Genomic DNA, 22,332 nt, shown 5'->3' with positions numbered 1-22,332 from the left:
ATAAGGATAATGTGGTCCAGGCCCTCTGCCCCCTGCGCCGAGTTGCTCAACATGCACTGCTTCACTTGATGAAAAAGCAGCGACAGAGAAGTTAGCAGGATGTTGTGCGATGTTTGGTCGAAAAACATACTATAACCACACACATTCCACGAGGGGAAATCGCAAGGCAGGACAGGTGGTGATGATATGCAACCCTGTGAAACAAACACCATAAAATAACTCCAAATCTGTTCACCTTCAACCTCCCTTTCCATTTTATCAAGGAGGAGAACGTCGGATCTGATGATTATTTTCTTACTTATGTTTTATTTTCAATATCTTTAAGATACTATTGTCATCTTTCTCTTTTACTGATCGGAGTGCTATTGAGTTCAAAGTTGTACTGCTCTATTTCAACTTTAAAACCGACATAATATATCTAGTAAAAGTTTATCACTTCATTTTGTCATCGTAGAACAGAAGCTGAAACGGAAAGAAAAAGGTCTGGATCTTAAAACTGCAATTTATTTGTAGAAACGCAAGTACAGTCGTTTCTTAAGTTCAGATGCCCTCCGACAACTTGGAAATTTGTCATTTATTTGTATCCCTGCAACTATGAGAATTTCGCCTTCATTCAATTTTGTGCCACCGTTTTTCGATCTGTGTAAATTTATTTCATTGCATATTTAACGACAATCAGCGATATCTCTTTCCTTCCTCTGCACTTCCACAGAAATCTGAACTGTATGTGTTCGGAGTAACAATTCATGCAAGAAGTTTCATCCCTAAAGAAAAAAAAACGTTAACTCTAATGTAAAGATTGCAGTTATGGAATCCGCATCATCCTTATTTTCTCCCTCCTGGAATTCTCCAATTGGTGGTGTTTTTTCCTTGTCTGACCAATCCCAGGGAAATGTTAAACTTCACTGCCGGGGGAAATATATGCCGTTCAATTCACAATCCAATAAGTTGCATTTCCGTACGAATAATGGTTTTGAATGCTTGGTCGACATTACAATTGATTTTTAACTACGATTACACATGACTTCCACAGTTCACTTGAAACGATCTTGCCGAAAATGACAATCGCTAAATTCAACAACAGGATCCATTTTTCCTGAGCATAGTGCCATTGAGTTGAAAGTTGCACTGAACTATGACGATTGTGTACTCACTCTCAGAAAGCCCACATTATCTATCAGCCCTATGTTCTCTCACAAGCATTGCCTCCTTGCTCAGTCACCAGATCTTCATACACGTTTTGGTATTTCTCCAGTTTTTATGTCATGTATTGCTTTCAAACTTCTCCAAGCCTGTAATAGTTGTGAGGCAAATGTAGTTGACAAAGCTGGAACAATATCAATCCACAAACCTGATAGTTTCATAATGCAGAAAACGTCTTTAGCTAATAATGCATAAAGCTATAGAACTCCATTCAATCCTTTCCAAATCTCTTGTATTTTGAATTTACGAATCTCTCTAAAACAAACCCTATCATCTTCAATACTTCCTTTGATGTAATTTGTCCGTTTATTTCGAAAATCTCTCCGAGAAGCTGTTAAGTAAACACAAATATGAATTGCCGTTCCTTTTATTTCCTACAGACTCTGGAAACGTTGTTCCTTTCAAATATGTTCCCTTTTCACTTTGGAAGAATACAGTTGAAGTTGTTTCCGATACGTCAGCTGGGAGTTCACTTCCGGGTGTGATACCACGTTATTTATTGCAATATATCCCCAGATTGGCAACATTCAAGCTCTCCAATTCTTATTTTGCACTAATTTCCTTCTGATGTGATCTTAACAGAGCCTACACATGTTCACTGTTTAAGTAAAATATATTTTTTTTCTTTGAGGTTTACCATACAAAATTCAGTTTTTCATCGATATCGGGTTCCATCATGATTCGCGTTTTTCTCAACAACTCCCTTATTATTATTGTATATTGTGCTGTGAGATATATACAGCAGCATCGCTCATTCGATTCCTTTGGCATCGCCGCGTCAAGCAAAAGTGCCAGACTTTTATATTCATAATTCCGATTCCACTTATGTTCAATATTCCGACCCTACCTTTCATCGGACTCATATTACAAATAAGCAGAGCCTTTTCAGCTGAAGACATTTTCTTTGAAATTTCTTTGAATTGTTAGTGTGATTTTTTTTATTGTTAGTTTGCGATTTCTTTTCTTTTTGATGTATCAGTTTACGGCCATTATTCATTTATAGTCCTGGAGAAAACAGATACTGTGATTTGCTCCTTTCGAAAAATTTCTGAATCTTCTAGCAGTGTATCTTTGCTTCAATGCCGTGAAACTGCAATGGAGCTGAGATCTCTTTCTAATTCGTACACACCGCACAGAAGTGGGGGAGCTGCCGACTATGTCAACGTGATCGGCCATCTCCATCTGTCCCTGCTAGTTGCGGTCGGGCTATAATTGAGTGTGGATAGCAGGCCGAATTTAACTCAAATAGTTCCAAGGAAAAAATAGCCAGCTAAGAATTTATTAGAGTAAAATATCCGTTATTTTCCAAATGATTTGTGAACTAATTTTCCCAAGCAGTAGCATATTATTAATCAAATATTCTGAGCTGCAAGTTATGTTCATGATAAACGTTTTACCTGTTACATTGCTACAAGTTCTAAGTTCAAAACAACCAACATTTCGAAGGTCTGCCCTGTCATTGGCCATGCATCCGAAATTAAATGTGGCTCCACTGAATAAAAACAGCATTCATCTGAAATTAAAAATGTCAAATATTCTTCATGAACGAAAGAGTTAACTGGATGAAAAGTAGCATTGACCAGGAATTAATTGCAACAGGTTTTCTCACTGAAGGGAGGACTTAAGTGGAAATATCTTCTTAATTTGTCCCTTGAGGAAGAATGCCGCACAATGCGATCGCGATGTTGTTTGCTCTAGTCGTTGGCAGTAAAAGACCCGCCTTAGTAAATATACTGCCGTGAGGCTAGTTATCATCCTTGTTCTTGTAGTGTGAATTGAATTAAGTGGCGCTGGTTCGCCTGGCTTGATTGCATCCATCAGGATTTACATCAGTTGTGACGTAGCCTATCCAATTCTGTCTGTTTAGCATTATCATCCAAGGGGATTTACGATCCGAATTAAACTGTACCATATGCAATGAAGCCGATACGTGACTTTCCTGTTTTCTTTGGGTTTCAGAAATAATTGAGTTGGAGGAGAGCCTTAAAGAAGCTGGTGAGGGATAAAAATATTTTGTGGTATTATGCATAGAATGAGAATCAGGTGCGAATGAGTAGACATCTGCATCGGACAGAATAACTTTCTTCTCGGATGCGATGACACATTGTTAGCTTCTTCGCTAAAAGAAATAAAGCCTGGCATGCATATAATAGACGTCCTGATAACAGTCGATTTGACCAGTCCATAAGTAGCAGTCATTAACCGGGAATATATTCAGTCCGCAACGAAGCAGGTGGTCCCATTATTTCTTCAAAGAATGTTTGAGAGAATATTTAATCCTCAGGAACAGCCCTTCGGCATGGGCTGTAGCTGCACTACCTTTCATCAGGGATGCTAATTTATATCATCACGGTAAGAATCGGTTGCGAATATCACAATTAAGTGTTAGCAATATTCTTCTGCACTCCCTGCTGATATTATATGCAAATAAACTTAAATAACTGCTCTGGAAGAGAAGTATTTTCACCTCCTGTCTTCCGTCTTATTTCCCATCACAGACCTTTCTCTTTTTACCTCAATGAATCCTTAACACCCGAGCACCATTGTGAGGAATGTCAGGCCTTCAGACATCACAATTTAAAAAAAAGCACTCTGCTGCTGATATTGTAGGTACTTCTCTGTACATTACTTGAAAGGCAGAATGTGTTTTCACAAGTATGATCACATGACTATGGCATTCCAATTGTTGGCAGTTTTTCTCACTTATGCTGTTGGGACAATAGCCGACATAACACAAACGGTAGAAATAAGTCGCCAAATCATTTTCCTCCATAGAACAAAATCTGCGTCAGAAAGGCAAAGGTAAATGTCATTAACACTGATTTGTATTGCATAAGACCACTCCCCGAATCATGGTAACCAATGTCGCATAATCATTCATTTTATTTGTGTATTAAGTTCCATCTATCACCTACCACCAGCGATCTATCACTATCATCGAGCTTTCCACTGGCCCATATAAAATTACTGTTACCTGTTTTCAGTAAGTAAATAATATCGTGAACAATAAATTATATTGCCACTGTTTTTGTTCGATTGACCTAAATATTGACACATCATATCATGGATTCCACATTATGTCCGTGACCGATTAATGCAGAGCTGGAAGAGTTGAAGGAATCGTTTGGAGAAACAGGTGAGAGATCTGATGCAAATCTTACGATTGAAAATAACGGTGAACAAAATGGCGTCAATTTCAATTTCAATGCAACTATTCGCTGCTTTCAATGGGAAAAAAATGCAGACCGAGCAGCTCTATAATTTAACAATTTAACAGTGGGAAATATGCTGAGTACATTTAAATTGTACACAGTACGTATTCCACTCTGGACGAAGATTATAGTACTCACATTAAAGGCAGATATTCAGCATTTCTTCTGTTACTTCAACTGCATCCTTTAAGTTTGCACTCTGTCTGCCTGCTGAGGTGACTTGCGTGTTCAGCTTCATTCTCTGCATGCGAACAAAGGAACAACATTACCCAATCCTGTATTCAATGAGCTGCAGCATTGAATTAAACTGCCCTAACACCACGTTTACTGAAGCTAACACTGAATCCACATCAGTCCGATTCCATTGCCTGAAGCAATACCTGTGAAGTGTTTCGGACCTGAATCATCAACACTATTGCACTTTCCACAGATGCTACCTCACCAGCTTTTATTCTGTTTTCAAAGCGATGTTTGTTCGTGCAAAGCAGTGAGCACTGATTAAACAAATTTAAAATAGAATTTCATATTGACGGATAGCATTTAGTGAACAAAATCTCCCTGTTCGCTGGCTGTAGTACATAATAGTTATCCTAATTCATTTAACTTGTACTTATTGCGCGAATACGCAACCGTTGCTGTAGTTATAGGGTTCCACATACGCAGATTTATAATGTTTAATATTTACTATGGATACCTGAACAGAACAAAACGCAATATTTAATTAGCCTCTTGTTTCTTAAACATGCGCAAACGAATAGATCGAACAGGATGCTCAGCTCCTCGAACTTCCCTCTGGTGTCCATAATGGAACTGAATTAAGAAAACGGTTTTTGACATTTAGCAGTTTTGTATTGCGCGTTTAGCACAGCCAACCCAGGCATGACTGGAAACGGCTCCCTTCCTTTCAATGTAAGGTGAACGAGAGTGAAGAAATCCAGAATCAAGACAACCATTTGTTGCAAAAACAACAAGATGCTGGAGGGACGTAGCAGGTCAGGCAGCATCAGTGGAGTAGAGAAGACAGTCGGCATTCCGGGGCAAGACCCTTCTTCAGGACTGAAGATAGAAAAATGGTAAACCCAACATATGGGGGGGATACATCAGTGAGAGGTGGACAGCAGAGAGGAGGCGGGTGGGCACAAGGTGGTGATAGGTACATGCAGGTAACAGATAGTGACAGGCAGACGCGAGTGGGGCGGGTAGTGCAGGCCCCCAGGGAGTGGGACAAAAGTATGGAAGCAGGCGGCATGAGGAGAGGAGGAAAGTAAAATGAGAGAGAAGAAAGAAATGGAGACGATAAAAAGGAGACATAGTCTAGAAAAGGGAAGAAAAGAAGAGGCAAGATATAGGTTGGTTAATTAAAGTGGGAGAAAGCTGGAGCTCGAACCCGCATTTCTGCCATTTTCCGCACCTCTGCTCTCACACCCACTCCCTCCAGACCCAACAGGGATAGGGCCCGCCTTGTCCTCACATTGCATCCCACCAGCCTACGCATACAAAACATCATTCTCCGCCACTTCCCCCATCTCCAACGGGTCCTCATGACCAAACATATCCTCCCCTCCCACCATTGGCAGGCGACATGAACATCCAATTCTCCAACTTTAAGTAAACCAACCACCTGCCCCCCCCCCCCAACCAGCACCACCTCCTGGCCTCGTATTTTCGTTTCTTTCCTTTTCTAGGCTATCGGTCTTTTATTTTCTCGCGATTTTTCTTCTCTCTCCTTTTCCTCTCCTCCTCTCCCCCCATGCAACCTTAACCAAAACGTTGACCGTCTGCTTTTCTCCACGTCCTGAGGTCCTCCAACATCTTGTTGTTTTGTCATCTAGATTACAGCAACTTCAGTCCTTTGTTGCAATTTTACATGAAGGTTCATTGCAAACTGCAGAAAGTAGCACCGACAGAAAGAGTTGTCCAAAGGTTACGTCGGAAATGGATACAGAAAATATTGCTTGACTCTGCTTGTATGCTCTGTTACAAATTCAATTCCCGTCGAAAAAAATACGAAATCCTATAAAAGTCAAGTTCATTCAATATTTAGCATTTAATTGTGTGACATTTTAATTGGATGGAACTGGTGCAAGCGAAACATGCTGAGAATCAAAATACTCCTCTCACACCTTTTCCTGTGGTCTATCATAAAACATTGAGCGGCACAAAACAGAATATGTTGGATTAACTCAGCTGATGAAGAATTATCTATAGAAAGAGAAACAAAGTGAAGGATTCCGCTCGGAAATCTATTGTCGGATTCTTCTGACAAAGGGTGTATGACCATATCGTTAACCCTGTTGATCTTTCCACAGATATTGTCTGACCTGCTGAGTGTTTCCAACATAGCAATTTCTACTTCAGAATTTCAGTATCTGCAATTTATTGATTTTCATATTCCACGTCAGATGAGCCTCCGCCACGAACATATTCCCAAAAATGCTTATGTGCACGATAAAATGATTAAATTGTCTGCTTACGTGATTACTTGTTTTGAAATGTTGCCATCCATTATAAAAATAGAACAAACGTTGAACATGAAAGAACGAGGTAAGAAGTTTCAACTGCACACAAGAATATCGACATTGTGTATATGGTATTAAGAAATACTGTTGAAATTTACAGTGTCAGAAAAACAAGCACTGTATCGATTTACTTAATTTTCTCCAACCCGATTTTTTCTTAAAATATTTTCCCGTGGAATTTAACTATGGCAATTCCTATAATTTATTTCTCACCTAAATTTGTATGACTTCTACACAGCATGCAGTCCTTATGGACGTGATAATTCCACGACAATGTGGTATGGATCTCCATGTTTTTTTTCAACCGTCGTGAAGGTAAACAAATGTGATTATAATTCAAGAACTTTCACAACTTCAAATGGAATACTAAATTAGTGCTATCCCACCCATCTAAAGCTTTGCCTTTAACTTGTGAAGGCGCCCGTTCTGTAAATTGCGACTGAAGGAGGCTTGAGCGATGAATGAATTGCATTTTGCAAATAGTGCACACTGCGACCAAGAAGCGGAGACAATTCAGTGTTATGGATATACAGCTAATTCAATGGGATTTTCTTGTTGTGGATTCTTTGGGTATTACTGGACCTACTCTTATTCACGGTGTGAGTATATATCCCAAACTACTCCTGACATGTATCTTAAAATTGGGTGCATTTTTTTTGTATTGAAAATGTATCACTGGTTGCAATGTAACTTGCCTGTGCTGGTCAGTGATTATCAGCGGGATGTCAGTAATGGACAATCCGACAATGACAACATCAATGAAGGTCAATTGAAGTGGTTAAACCCTATTAGTTTTGCGAACAGACATCGACTGATGTGAGCTGCATGAATGCTACTTTCACGCTATATTTCATGATACGTTGACCATGTATCCAGAACGAGAACTAGATTGTTATTTAAGAACTCAAAACGTACGTGAATTCTATTCAGCTGTTCAATCATACTTTGAAATCTAACTGATAGAATATTAGTCTGTTTAAGATGCCGAATCCCCAGTTCCTGTTCATTAAACCTAAATAAAAACATGCACATTAGGAGTCGACGTATATTACCTGGCCCCTCGAATGTTCGCCCCCATCCATCAAGACCACGGATGATTGTCTTCTAATCCTATCTCGGTACTCCTATATGTGGCCGGTAACTTTCCATCCCACCTGCTTGCCAAGGATCTATCTAATCTGCTGTAAAATGTTCAAATGTTCTACTTGCATTGCCTGTTTAGCAAGAGAGTTAGAGAGACCAATGATATTAAAGATATAAATCACCTTGTGTGTCTTATTTTACCAGACTTTTCTCTACCTTAATTATAAGTCGTCCGAATTCGTGCAGCAACTCCGTACTTCTAACTCTCAAGGTGCAACTGATAAAAATCCCTGCCGATCATATGTTTCCACCAATCATTTATCATACCATGAAAGTCCAGTGGATACAAGCCAAACCTCTCGAAACTTTCGTCATAACGCAACCCACCCATGTCCGGTAACCGTCTCATAAAATATCTGAACTGATTTCAGTATATTTACTGTATATCCTTCATTTCGAAAGAACAGCAATATTGTTCTTCACGTACATTACTACAGCTTAATCTTCCTGCATGTGCGTTGAATATCTCTTGCAATAATTGATTTTACCTTTCATAAGTAGAGGTGGTGTATGCATATCAGTCTTTTGCGAATCACGTACAAGTCACACATTCATTTGCATATGTGTGCTTTAGAATCTCTCATCAATTGCGCCATACGCTGCCACCTAAAACAAAATATTATTATTCCCCTCACTTTTCCATTCTTTTCCTCTCTTGTGGAAATGCGGGTACTTCCAAAATTTTATTTGATTTTATGGCCTACAATTGTGCTTTCAGCGACTGTTGCAAACATACCTTTTATGTCTTACTATGCGATATTAAGGCATCAACGTGAAATAGAATTAGTGCAAAAATGGTATTGACATGAAAAACCCGCCCTAATGTTGACGAATGCCACAGCAAGCTCAAAAGGCTAAATGACCCACTCCATGTACTTTAAGTTTTTTTATGCTTTGACATATACTGTAAAAATTTCAGAAAACAGCGTCTCCGGCAGCACACTGGTTATTATAACTTTTCAGCCAGAAAGAAAGGCTCAATTATGCCTCCACCCTATTTCACGTTTTCAAGCCATCCTTCTCTCCATGTTCATATATTACCCCTTAATCTCGGGACTTTCATTTTCAGCAATATTTTTTATGCACCAGCACACTAAATGGCTTCTGAAAATCCAATCATTATTCATAATTAAGTTTCTATTTTCGATAGTAACATTTTTTCTTTGTTTAAATACAATGAATTGCTCAGAGAGGATTTCTTTGGTACAAAACCATACTGAATTTGCCTTAACAGTTTGTTTTTTTTTCTGGTATAATGCTTTTCATGACACGCCCTAATAACTTACGAATGACATATTAAGCCTCTTCTAAAATGAAATCCATCAGGACCCGAGAACCTGTCAGCCCGCAGTTCCACTAATTCACTCAGTGCGTTTCCCTGTTGATTATGGCTTCCTTGAGTTCCTCATTCCCACATACTTCCCAAATTATACAAAAATATGGACGCTAGTACTACCCTCTGGTGCAGTATTTGAATAAAGTATCTGTCCTCTCCTTCCTTTCTGTTATTGATTCCATAGATTCTCTTCTGGTGTCAAGTTCCGCACCGTTGCTGTGTAACATCCACCTGTCGACAATAGCATACCGGCAAGGTGTATTATTTCACCAGATGCTTCTTTTTCTGCCCAAAATACTTCAATGTTACACAATGCCACACTCAATCAAACGTGTCACAAATATCAACCTTAGTCATGCTCAAATTACATTTGTATTAATGCCCGTTTGTACTTCACTAATCCAATAGAGAAATCTGGATTGAAGTGACTCTGTCATTTTCAGAAATGATAAATCTCAATTAGGTTACCTGTCGGTACGGTTGAGTCTGAACAGCAGACCTAATTTTAAAAAATCATATTAGATTAGTGGACTGATGTGGCGGTATACAGTAGGTCTGGACGTGTTCTGCGTTTGTAAGGCAAGAGATACCTGAGTTATACCCCCAACATACTAGTAAGTTCCCAGTGTTTCACCAAGAATGAAGTATTTTCTTCTCGTCCTGAAGGACAAATCCATAGAAGACGACTGAGCTGATGGAAAAACTCTTAGTTTTGCCCAAGTGCGGTGCACTTGACAGGTGTCAAACATCGCAGGTAATGCTTCAATTCCCGAAAAGCTGGGTTCAGTGGTTGTACAACATCATAAATGCACTTTTATAAGTTTCCAAATTGTGTTCGAATACTATGTCACTTCTTTCGAAGTGCTGCTTCCGTAACTTATTGTGTCTGGAGATACAGCTATGCCCGATTACTTCACAAAAACTATTGTCTTAACCCCGGAGAAAACAAAATTGACGTGGAGTGCGGAAACGTCCATAAGGAGAATGCAGTTACGTCACCCATGCAGTAATAATGGGTAAGAGCTAGAATTCAGAAGAGCAGATTTTGATTTCTTTATTGTTTCATCCTGTTGCTTTAATTTCCACATGCCTCGACTCCCATCTGGGCATTATGTGCATCAGAACTTGATCAGCTCATGTAGCGTTGGCTCTTATGAACAGTTCCAGTTGATAGATATTTCAGTCCTCCAGCAACAAATCAATGAGAGTCCTTGCTCCGTTGTGGTCCTTTCACATCAAGTGCAACATTGAGAAGATCTGACTGAACAGCTGAGGAACTATACTAACTGGGAATCTGTAAAAGGTTTCTGAGGTATTATTTGAGCTCATATTTTGAAATTGTTATTGATCCAAAATCAGCGTCGTGTAATCCCAGAAACATTCCTTCCCCACCGTACGCATTTCTGAAAGGTATGTGGGTACTGCATCAAGCTAGTGTGAGATGAACTGCGCATGGATCGAGGGAGAGAGGTGTGAAAAGTTGATTGAAATGTATCATTCTGTGATGTTGAAAGTTCCTATCCAATGGTTAACCTAACATCGGAAAAAGTTAGCGAAGGAAGATAAACTTCAAGTAAAAATGTTACACCATTTGCCATAAAGTATCCAAATGTTGTTCTCAGAGAAAGCTGCTATTTTCTTCCGATTTTGTTGATAACAGTTCATGTTAATGCAACTCAGCCAACAATTCATGGAATAAGGCCGAAGATGGAGCACTGTGACTGCACAACGTCAGGGGAACAGACTTCCATCTCGAAATGATATTAAAGTAGCAGTGGGATGTCCATCTGTTCATTAGTGTTGTGTTATCTTTGGGGAGATTGTTTTGGATTTCACTTCCGGATTATTTTAATTAACTAAAATTTATCAAAGTCAATTCTTTAGTTGTGCAAATTGGGCACATTTTATGGAATAATATCCCACGGGTCTTAAATCTTAGCGTTGTAATTTAAGTATTCTGCTGGGTGTAAATGCAACTTTAATTTCTTACCTATATGGCCGTATGTGATCTAGAGATTGTCTCGTTCGTTTTCTTACCATCGCACCATACTGGCCAGTGTGGGCTTACATTCATGGATATTATTCCATACTTTAATATATGATGTAAAGTCAAGCTGACCAACGCAAACATCAGAGGAGAATTTGTATTGTTCCTGATGAAGTGGCATACATTGAACAAGACGTTTTAATTACAACAACTCCATGTTGCGGATGGTTCTTCAAAACATGCCACACTTTTGCACACAGGTTCCATGTACATTTGAAAGCACCCCATACGTCACAGTGCCGCTGACATTAATAATCTACAAACCATCTTGACAACAATCAGATTCCAAAGCATACGGAATAGAATTGAGATATCGTCATTTTACCAGGCAGGCAGCAATGGCGCCATTAGACTTTACAAAACCCAATTATGAGCAGAAAGCACAATTCCCCACACTACTCGTAATTTCAAATAACTATCACCAGACACTCAATATCGGATCTGACTGAACAGTACATCCGTCTCTTTTTCCATTGGTAAGGATGTTTCCTCTCCTTCCACTATATGCTTTCCATTTGAGGCGGAAGTGGCTCTGCTCGTGATAGTGGGCGTGTTGTAATATGGATGTCTAGTTAAAGACAATTTCGACGTCCCATATTCTTTTAAATATCCCGTCAAATCTTTCTGATGGCTATATATACGTTATGCGGCTTATTTTTGAAGAATGAGAGACAACAACTCGCCATTCAACGAGCAGCAGTGCCCCGTTATCAATATGAGTCCATCAACTTGTGTTGGCTGTCGATTTAAGTCTGTCTACTGTTGTCATTGGCGACATTTATGGAAAGTTATTTTCCCCTTCACCTCAAATTCAACGTTTATCAGGAAGAGACATTTTTATTTTCTTCCTTTGCCTCCTTCAGAACATTGTTCATTTTAAAAAATATATGTTCTAGTTTTTGCAAAATGTCATCCTTAGGAAATATACTTACGAATCATACAGTGCACCTGATTAAGTCATAATTCTCATAATAATTATTTCCATTAATTAGAAAACACTTAGTTCTTCGTTACTTTACTGCGTCTTGTTTATGTTTGGTGTAATATTGTCTTCATTAAAATATCATTCTGGCGGGGATGTAACAAATTGTCCACAATGCTACAGCAGTTAGCAATTCAGCGATCATGGCCTCGTGTACTGTCTGCGTAGAATCTGTGCTTTTTTTCGGGGATTCTTGGATTTTATCCCGCATGCCAAACCGTGCTATAGGTTAATTGACTACGCCGAATTACCAGCAGCGTAGGTGGTACAAGGAGAATCTGGGGGAATCGGTGTCCATGATAAAATAAAACGGCATAGGGAGCAGAAAGGGCAAAGGGGGAGACAGAGACGCAAGAGTTTGAGTCGTCTCATGCTGTGCATCAGGAAGTATGAACGACTTGGGAGGAGATATCACAATTCTTGCACTCCTGTTAAAAAGACATTGTATGTTTCAGTGGTCAATTCTGTAGCAATTATTCATTTGCCTTTTATTCAAGCTGATCTTGATGTGATAGGCTGCATGGTCGTGGTGTAACTCAGTGTATTTGTGCCACGCATTACCTGAGAAAGTGGATGGGGAAAATGGAGCTGGTGGTGGAGGGTGCAGGAATGTAGAAATTGTTCACAAGCTGCAGTTTTTGTTTCAGAACTTAAAATTGTAAACAAGAGTCTCGAAGAATCAGGTAATTGAAATATACATTAATAATTTGAAAAGATTGAATATGCTCGCTCTTCAAGCATTTCAGCGCCTGTTTTCTTTAAGGGCATCTGCCGTGCTGTACACCTTGGCCAATGTGTCCTTTCTTCTTCACTTCTGTTTCTCAGCATTAAGTATGTCAGTGAAATAGCGATCTAATAGGCAGATGCAAAATTAAGGCCAAAACCCTCTCCTTTCAATTGTAGAACTTTAACACTAAATTTTCGCATTCGTTTAGCAGGCTTTTTTCTTGATTTTGCTGCTTGCAGTGAGCTTTCGGTGTTCGAGATAGTCCGTTAAAAATGTGTTTCCTCCCCTTAGGGTTCGGCCCTTTCGTATTTGGAGACAAAATGGACTACTGGTCATTAAGCAAAAGCTTTGCAAAACCTCCAAGGCAATATGACACTTATCCATGAATGATTTAACATCTTGTTAAGAATCATAGATTGGTCAGAATTAATAATAATAATAATAATAATAATAATAATGTGGATGTTGCATTATTGCGCATTTGCAATGTGAATATAGAGTTATTTGGAATAGATATACAATGAACAGCTCGTAAGCAGAACAACCGGAAAAACCTTTTTGGTTAATTGCCAGCAGTAACATGCTGGCACACTTACTAAGCAATATTCTTGATCTGAAGAAGACATCAAGATGAGGTTTAATCAATTTAACTTGCAATAGATGTAGTCGATGACTGGATAACTTCTACTTTACATTAATTAATAGCGGAATAGGGTAAGATATCGTGCTTTAAGAACCAGCGAAGATTCGCAACAACCTTAATTTAATTGCATCTTCCCACATAGCTCTCTAATGCCACATGGATAAGCCTTGAATGTGAACATAGTCAAGACTGAATCCCATACAGGTTTTGTCATGTGTTTCTTTCTTTATTAATTTTATATGCATTTTTGCATGTTTCCTTTGGAGCAAACCATTAAATTTGTCCTCCTTACAGATCCTTTTCATCGTCCTTACGCGTTTGATATAATTTCTCAATGGCCTACCTCAGATTGATTCTATTAACCCCACCAAATCGTCGCCCAATCTCAAGTGAATTAATTTAATGATTGCATACCCTGCCCATGTGTGTATGTGTGTGCATGCGAGTGTGTGTGTTATATTTCATATCATAACTTGACACTGAACATTCAGGATTTATGCTGACACAACCAAACATGTACTGTTGTGATCTAGCACAGGCTGTGGAAATTAACGTAATGGATATGAAGTACAGCTTCGAACTGCAGACTAAATAAAAATAAAGTGTTGAAAGTATGGGCATGAATTCTCTTTAATTGCCTCTTTAATGGCGCCTTTAAAATGTTCTGATCAGAAGTAGGAATCTGCTGAAGAGCCAATGATATCTTTTCTTTTGTGGATTAGAACATTATGGAATTGACTACTAATAACCAAAATTATTTTTGATTTAAATTAAACTTGATCGATATATATTTACTTTGAGCTCTGGCCTAGGCAAGGTAAAACTTTATTTTCATTCCATTTAGTAAGTACTTTTAACACATAGCTCTCTGAGTACTGAAGTAGAATGTGGAACATAGAACAGTACAGCACAGGAACAGAGCTTCGGTCCACGATATCTGTCCTAAGCATGATGCCAAATTAAACTAAACCCTGCCTGTACATGATCCATATCCTTCAATCCCCTGCATATCCATGTGCCTATCTAAACGCCTCTTGAACTCCACTATTATAGAGATATGGCTATTCTTTTTTACCTTTCTTTTAGGAAGGGTGACGAAAACTGGAAGTATTATTAGTCTCAATCCAAAAGATATCGAAGAGCCTGTTCTCACAAAATAGCCCGTATCGGAAAAAGTCATCAGCTTTCCTCTTAACAATATCACTGAAACAGTTTGAGAACTTTACATAGCCTGCTGGCTGCATCACCCTTGTTCGGACATGTGTTATTTACTTCCATGTTCAAAATGCAACTTAATTCATATGCATAAATTTCAATGACGTATATCTTATTTTATAAGATCAGAGCAATAATGCATTCGTCACACATAATTTCCAATAATTATTTTCTTCTTCATAATGAACACAGAAGAGAACTTAACCAAAACTGAAAGGGGTAAGGATTTAACATATTGCTTCACTTGTTTAACACAACGCTTGGTAATGCTTGAGAAAGCGTAACACGAGATTCAAGGGCAGTTGCTACACCGCTGTTATAAGACACTGGAACGTACCTCTTATACGATAAATATCAGCTCTTGATCTCTCTATCGACCTCGTCATGACACCTGACATTTATTTCACTGCCTGCACTGCACTTTCCCTGTAACAGGGACGTTGTAAACTGCATTTTGTCTTTTCTGTTCCTTTTTACTACCTCGATGTACTTGTGTGTGGAATGATCTATCTGAATGGATTGCAAACCATCGCCTTTCACTGTACCTCTGCACATAAACCAATTACCAATTAAATGCACACCGACACAGATGACAATTTCATTACCTTCATAAGCACACTGATCATGAAATGATAGTTGATTCCTTTTCATAAGTTATTTCAGCCAAATAAGGCAATGTGGTTTCATTTTAAGTCCAATAAGTCCAAGCCAACGGTTGTTCATTGGATTTGTAAGGAGATGTGCCCTAACTTTCCAGAAATCCCCACTGGTGGTAGAATGTTTAAATGAAACTTCTCTTGTTACAGAACTGTTTTGGTTACAAGCTTGAAATTAGCGATGTTTGCGTTAATGTAAACATGGCAAGAGTGCATATTCATTTACGTTGGTCCGCTAAATCCTTGGTTGGCACTTTCAATTTCTGAAATATTTTTGACTTAATGGTTCATAGAGAAAGCATTGCTTGATTTTCAATAACGACATGAAAAGGGGGTAATTGAATTCAGGGACAATTCTACATACCTTTAGGTCATGCAGCCTGTTTTTATTTTATCCATTACAAGACACAGTTTTTCTCCAGCATGGGTATTCACATGCAGGTATTTTAATCATTCTGATCTGACAACCAATTAACCACTTCTTCATTCCAGAGCTAAAGAACTTGAAAGAAGTTCTTGATGAAACGGGTGAGAATTCATAGAACAAAATATGGAAACATATGCCTGGAGTATCATTTGCTGCCATATTAAACATTGTTGTAATGGTGATGTTTAAAGTAAGTTCATGTTGTTTTATAATATGCAAATGTCCTAGCATAGCGATCACTTTACCTCAATGAAATTCATGTTCCTAAATCACAGAAACTTGTTTATTTCCAGAACAAAACCTGATCTTGAAAGGGAAAGGTAACAAAATGAAATATTTATTATCATACGCATTATGAAGGCTTTTCTATCAATATCCGGTCAGCAAATTTGAGATTCTGCGATGAACACAACACGTTTATGATACATATATTTTATGTTTATCACTTTGTGATCATTGTTCCCAGAATTTTTACATGTATCCATTACAATTATTTACAGAACAATTAGTACTTCCAATACCCAGTTGTTAATAGATTATTGTGTATCAATGTGTATAACATGCAAATTCGATCGACCCAAAACTTTTACCAAAGCATGAAGGGCCCTGTAGAGTTATTGGGCATAAAATTAAACAGCACAGAAACAGACCCTTCTGTCCAACTCGTTCATGCCGAACAGGTTGCTAGTCCAAGCTAGTCCATTTGACTGCGTTTGACCAATATCACATTAAACTTTTTCTATCCAGGAAGTTATCTATTTTTTTTAAAAACGTCGTAATTGTACCAGTCTTTACAGCTTCATCTGGCATCTCGTTCCATATACCCACTACCCTCTGTGTGGAGAAGGTTTCGTTCCATCTCCCTTTTTAAATCTTTCCACTCTCACCTCAACTCTTTGTCGTCTAGTGTTAGATACCTGACCTTGGGGAAAAGGCTGTGACCTTCCACCTTATCGACACCCGTCGTGATTTGACATACCTCTATAAGGTCACTTCCCTGCCTCCTACGCTCCAGGGGTAAAAAGATCCCAGCCTACCTCGACTCTCCTTAGACCTCAAGCCCTCCAGTTCTGGTAACTTCCTCTTGACTCTTTTCTGCATCTTTTTTTTTCCAATTTAATGACATCCTTCCTATAGTTGGACGAGGACAACTACCCACAATATTCCAAGTGCGGTCTGAACAACGATGTGTGCAATTGCAGGCATGACGTCACAATTCCTGTACAAAATGCCAAATGCCTTCTTCACCACCATGTCCACTTGTGTCACTATTTCCAGGGAACTATTTTCCTGTACCGCCAGGTCTCTCTGATCTACAACACTCTCCCGGGCCATACCATTTACTGTATAAGTCCAGCCCTGGATTAATTTACAAAAATACAATATCTCGCACTTGTCCGAGTTAAATGCCATCTACAATTCAATGGTCCACTCACCTCGATCCTGTTTGCAATCTTAGATAACGTTCTGTGGATGGACGATCCTACAGATTCAGGAGCGGCAGCTAGAATCTTGCTGTTGTTTTTGTCGGTTGATCCCAAGTGAACGCCTTGCATAATTCCTTGTGGCTAACATACCCGTCAGCCTATCTGTAAACATATTAGGCCACCTATTAATACATTCCAATATCATAAAAGTACAAACTAAAACAATAATCAGATTAGAATTTATGCGTGAAGAAATAGTGTTAGCCATTCAGAAAAAAAAAACATGTCTAACAGAGAGTCATTATCTGAAACAATAATTCCCTTTTTCATTCTTCAAACTGAAATTGCTTCCTCGTGCTGTTGGTCTTTTTTTTAAACAGATTGCCAGGATCTGTAACTCTGAGCTTTGTAAAACTAGGGGTTGATTTGGGATAGCACAGCAATGTGTATCAATTAATAATCTGCAAACTAGATCAACTGCCAAATTTTCGGGTGCTTTTGTTCTGATCAGAGCAATGCAAACCTGCACAGTCTGACGGGGAGCGGGGGGCAGGATGACTTCAAGTGCTGTGTATTGGCAATATCGCACGATTGGATTGCACGCTTTATTTCAAAACAACATTTATTGTCAATAATAGCACCAGAACATCGTTTCTACCTATTAAGAAGCGCAGGAAAGTATATGTAAATGCAACACGCCTCTTACATTAAAAATAATGAAGGACATAAAAGAAAAGTACATATTTCATTGCCAATTTGCAGTTTTGACATAAGCAAGAGAACAGCCTGTGGAGCCACAAATGGAAGTTTGAGGGAGTTGTTGTTTGAAACTAAGTCCTGGATGATAACTTACTCAACTGTAAACGTAAGGAGAACGGTTAAAACAAATTTCAGATTGGAAAACTGTGGATTGAGACTTTGAGAAACATGAATAAATGTTCTAGTAAGTGCGTTTCTACCCGATAAGTATAGTTTGCCATCAAATGTAATTCTATACAAAACTGAATCAATGACGGCATCACAGCAGAATTTTTTTAAAAAAAGCTGTTGAGTCTTCCGGATAGGTGCAAAAGCACATACACGCGCGCGCACGCACAAAGGCAGAAGCAGAGAGATACTGTATATCTATAGATAATGGATGGATCCGAAGATAGATATAGATAGATAACACAATTTGCCTGCAGTTTAACTGAGAGGCGAGTCGATCTAAAATAAGTTAATATTTTTCAAATGTGCCATTCTATTTTAGAACTTGACAGATATACTGAACAATGTAGTAAGTTTGAAACAGCAATGGATATTTTTTTGTTTTACATATTAAATATTTTGTAAGATTGTTATTTATCACGGTCTACTTTTTGACAATTTCTGGGCAAATATTTTCTTCATCCACGTCGTTCATAAAAGGAACTATACTGATTTCATTAATTCAATATGGACCATTCCTCCTCAGTATCGCAGCAGTTGTGATTTTCTTCCATTAGTCAGGATATTTATGAATACTATTATCTCCGTACGTCGATTCTCAGATTTTCATCTCCCCGTTGTAACCTTAAAGGCACTATTTAGGTACAGTTGCTGGATTGGTACTTTACTTCCAAGAAAATGTATTCATTGGCAATAGTTCGCCTGATGTGGAAACAAATGGGAAAAAATCTCATCAGATTGGTGCAAGTATTGGTTTAATACTTCAGAATCAGTTTCAGCTCAAATGTAGTCCGCACACTTCAAAGAACGCCCAACACGAAGACGAAATTCGAAGCTCGGTCGCTGGAACTATTAGACAGCAGCACTAACGACTGCTCTACAGTTTCAATCCAGTTAATTGTGACAACGTCCATACATTGAAAAGATTGTTCATTGTCTGCAACACCCCAGAGACTCTGATTGTATTCTCGTGCGTTAGAAGACTTCGCTCTCAAATTGTTACTTCATATTCCGAGTATCATGCTGAAAGAATAGTTTTCTTAATCTTTTTGCATTTGTAGTCATTGTCCTGCAATGACCATTGCCTTTTTAAACTTTCTTGTAGAAACAGATCTCGGAGAAAATAAATCAGGTAAAAAGACAACTGAGAAAGAAAGAAAGGGCCCTAGGGATATGTTTAGATTAGTTTGAATTTCATTTGAGCTTCAAATTGCCAAGCTGGACCTCAGCAATCGTTTTTGGGGAGACGGGAAAACGTTTCGAATCTGGAGATTGACCATTGTAAAAACCTGCTTTTTGGCTTCTGGATCGCTACATAAAAGTCATTCCCGGTATTTATAAAGTAACTTCCTAACTCTGTCGACGTCCCTGTAGCATTAAAATCTGAATAAAAATGACATGGAATCAAGCTGAAAGAGGAGCCGCAGGTCCAGAGGTAACAGATATTTGAGACGGATACAGGGGCTTTGGAGGAAATTGTGACGGTACATGACGAACTGTTATTGTAAGGGAAGAAGGAATATTGCTCACAAATTCCATCATGTGAAATCAAGCTCACCTAGGCGTCGAGAAGTGAATTTTAGCGCGTTCCGGTTTAAAATCACCCACCGCAGTAAGGAGAAATGCAAGTATGCCAAGTAATCATTCCAAGCAAGGAAATGCTATCTGAATGGAACACAGCTTACTATCGTGAGCAACCCTCTTATCTCTTGTCACTGCCTGTAACCAAAACCAACCGATATGAAAGGTTAAGTCCCATCTTGGGATCAGAAAATTGAACATATTCGGACCATTATACATATGGCCCATAAAAAATAAATATCAAATTAGCTTTGACAGGAAACAGCATCCCACGTTCTTATTTAGGCACCTGTTAAATGTGTCAAGGAGAGTGGATGGTTTTTCGCAATGATTCTGTGGAGTACTCCCACAGAAACAAATTACTTCGAATATACACATTTTCCTTCCACTGAAATTAAATCTAAGCAAATAATAAATGGGTCCGATGGCTATCCATTGCACAAAAAATACGTTTTCACCAAAATTGTCGTTGGCATCGTTAATGCCAATTAATATTTTAGCATTCAGAAACGTCCAATTTTCAATTTGTAAACACAGAGCCGTCGCTTACTTGCAGGTCTCTTTTGCAGATAAATCATTAACAGTTCTAACGAATATACTTGGTTTCTTATTTTAATAATTTCCATTTTTATAGTTGAGCCAAACTGTGTTTCCTGCGGATTTTGACTAGAATTCCCTGATTAACGTTTGCAAGGGGGAAGACTGGGTTCAGACACTGCCCTCCATATTTTGGCTTCATTTAAATGTCCGTGGTGTATCGAGACATACAGAATTATTAAAATCGCTCAAGTTCATTATTAGGTGAGTTTTAAAGAAATTATGAGAATACATAAGACACCAACATAAAACTAAAGGCATGACAACAAAATAACTAAATTTGATTAAATATGGTGATTGAATTGAGCCATATATTTCCTCCTAATCCTCTAGCCGGGAGTATTCCTTCACATGATTGAAGGTATCGATCATACCTTCGGTTCTCAAGCTTCCTCAAACTAACGTTTCTTCAGAGCAGAGATAAAAAGTTCCACGATTCAATTGGTCAAAGTATGCCCTTGTTCCGAGAAAAAAAAATGTCATCTTAAAATTTGCAGCTGCGCAACGAGGATTCAGAACGGCGATCAAAGAAAGATTGTATGAAGAGTAAAAAGATGTTCCAATATATCACAGGGACATGATGCAGAGAAATCGGTCGCAGCTTCATTTGAAGTTACCTACTTCCCATGGCATTTCCTGCTTCTAACTGATTCTGATTGAAACTGTAACCGACTTTGCAGATCAGTAAGAACAGAGAGTTGTCGGATGCCTAACACGTAACTCTGAATTACACTGGACAGTTTAGATCACCTTTATCAGTAATTATTTCATGTCGGATAGGGCAGAAGGAGATTATAATCCAGATTTATTAGTATGGATCAATGAAACGCATCTCAGAATGAATAAACTGTGCATAAATGCTGCAGACCGAATGTATGAAAAAAATACCGAGGTTAAATTATTTGGATGGAAATCATATATTTCCTGGGCTATTCATGCATTTCATGTGCTTTGCTACTAAATGATTAAAGAGAGCTGGAATATAATTATTTCAGCTGTTCCATCAGCGGTATATAAACAAAGTCTTCATACTCATATCAAGGGTACATAATCCCCTGCTGGAGGAAAATATTACCTTTTATTAAAAGTTTATATTTTCCTCCTCGCTCGCAGAAAGAAAAATTTCTCAGTTTAAGTACCATATGCTATGTTGTAAGCGAAGGAACCCTGCCATTATGTCCATGTGATATTAAATAGAATCATTCAAAAAGCCCTTGCCTGCGGCACGTCAACTTACAAGATCGGTTGAAAGCCAGAATGCGAAACAAGAAAAAAAATCAGATAATCATGAAGAACACATAAATAATATTTCAAATTTCGCTCATCGTTTCTGGTTTTTTTTGTGTGGGTTTCATTCTTTTCCCACAAATACATTGAAGCAGCTCATCCGATGCAATCGATTTTCTGTCCAGATGTCAACAGAAGACAAAAGAAAATTTGCTAAGTTCTGACAACACTCCGTCCACATGTGCCACAAGCAGGATAATTTTCAACTACTAAGCTTAATATGGCCCTGATAAGAAAGGATATAACAAGCTTCAAGCAAAACAAAAACAAAACTGCTAATTTTATTTTGTTTGCAGAGCTGTCAAAACTTAAAGAAGCCTTGGAAGAAACGGGTAATTGACATGACCGGCCATGCTAATTGGACGATTTGGCGTGGGATCGTCATACATAACTATGAGCAACA

Source organism: Pristis pectinata, chromosome 20 (assembly GCF_009764475.1).
Source record: "Pristis pectinata isolate sPriPec2 chromosome 20, sPriPec2.1.pri, whole genome shotgun sequence".
Taxonomy (NCBI): Eukaryota; Metazoa; Chordata; class Chondrichthyes; order Rhinopristiformes; family Pristidae; genus Pristis; species Pristis pectinata.
This window is presented reverse-complemented; position numbering follows the sequence as displayed.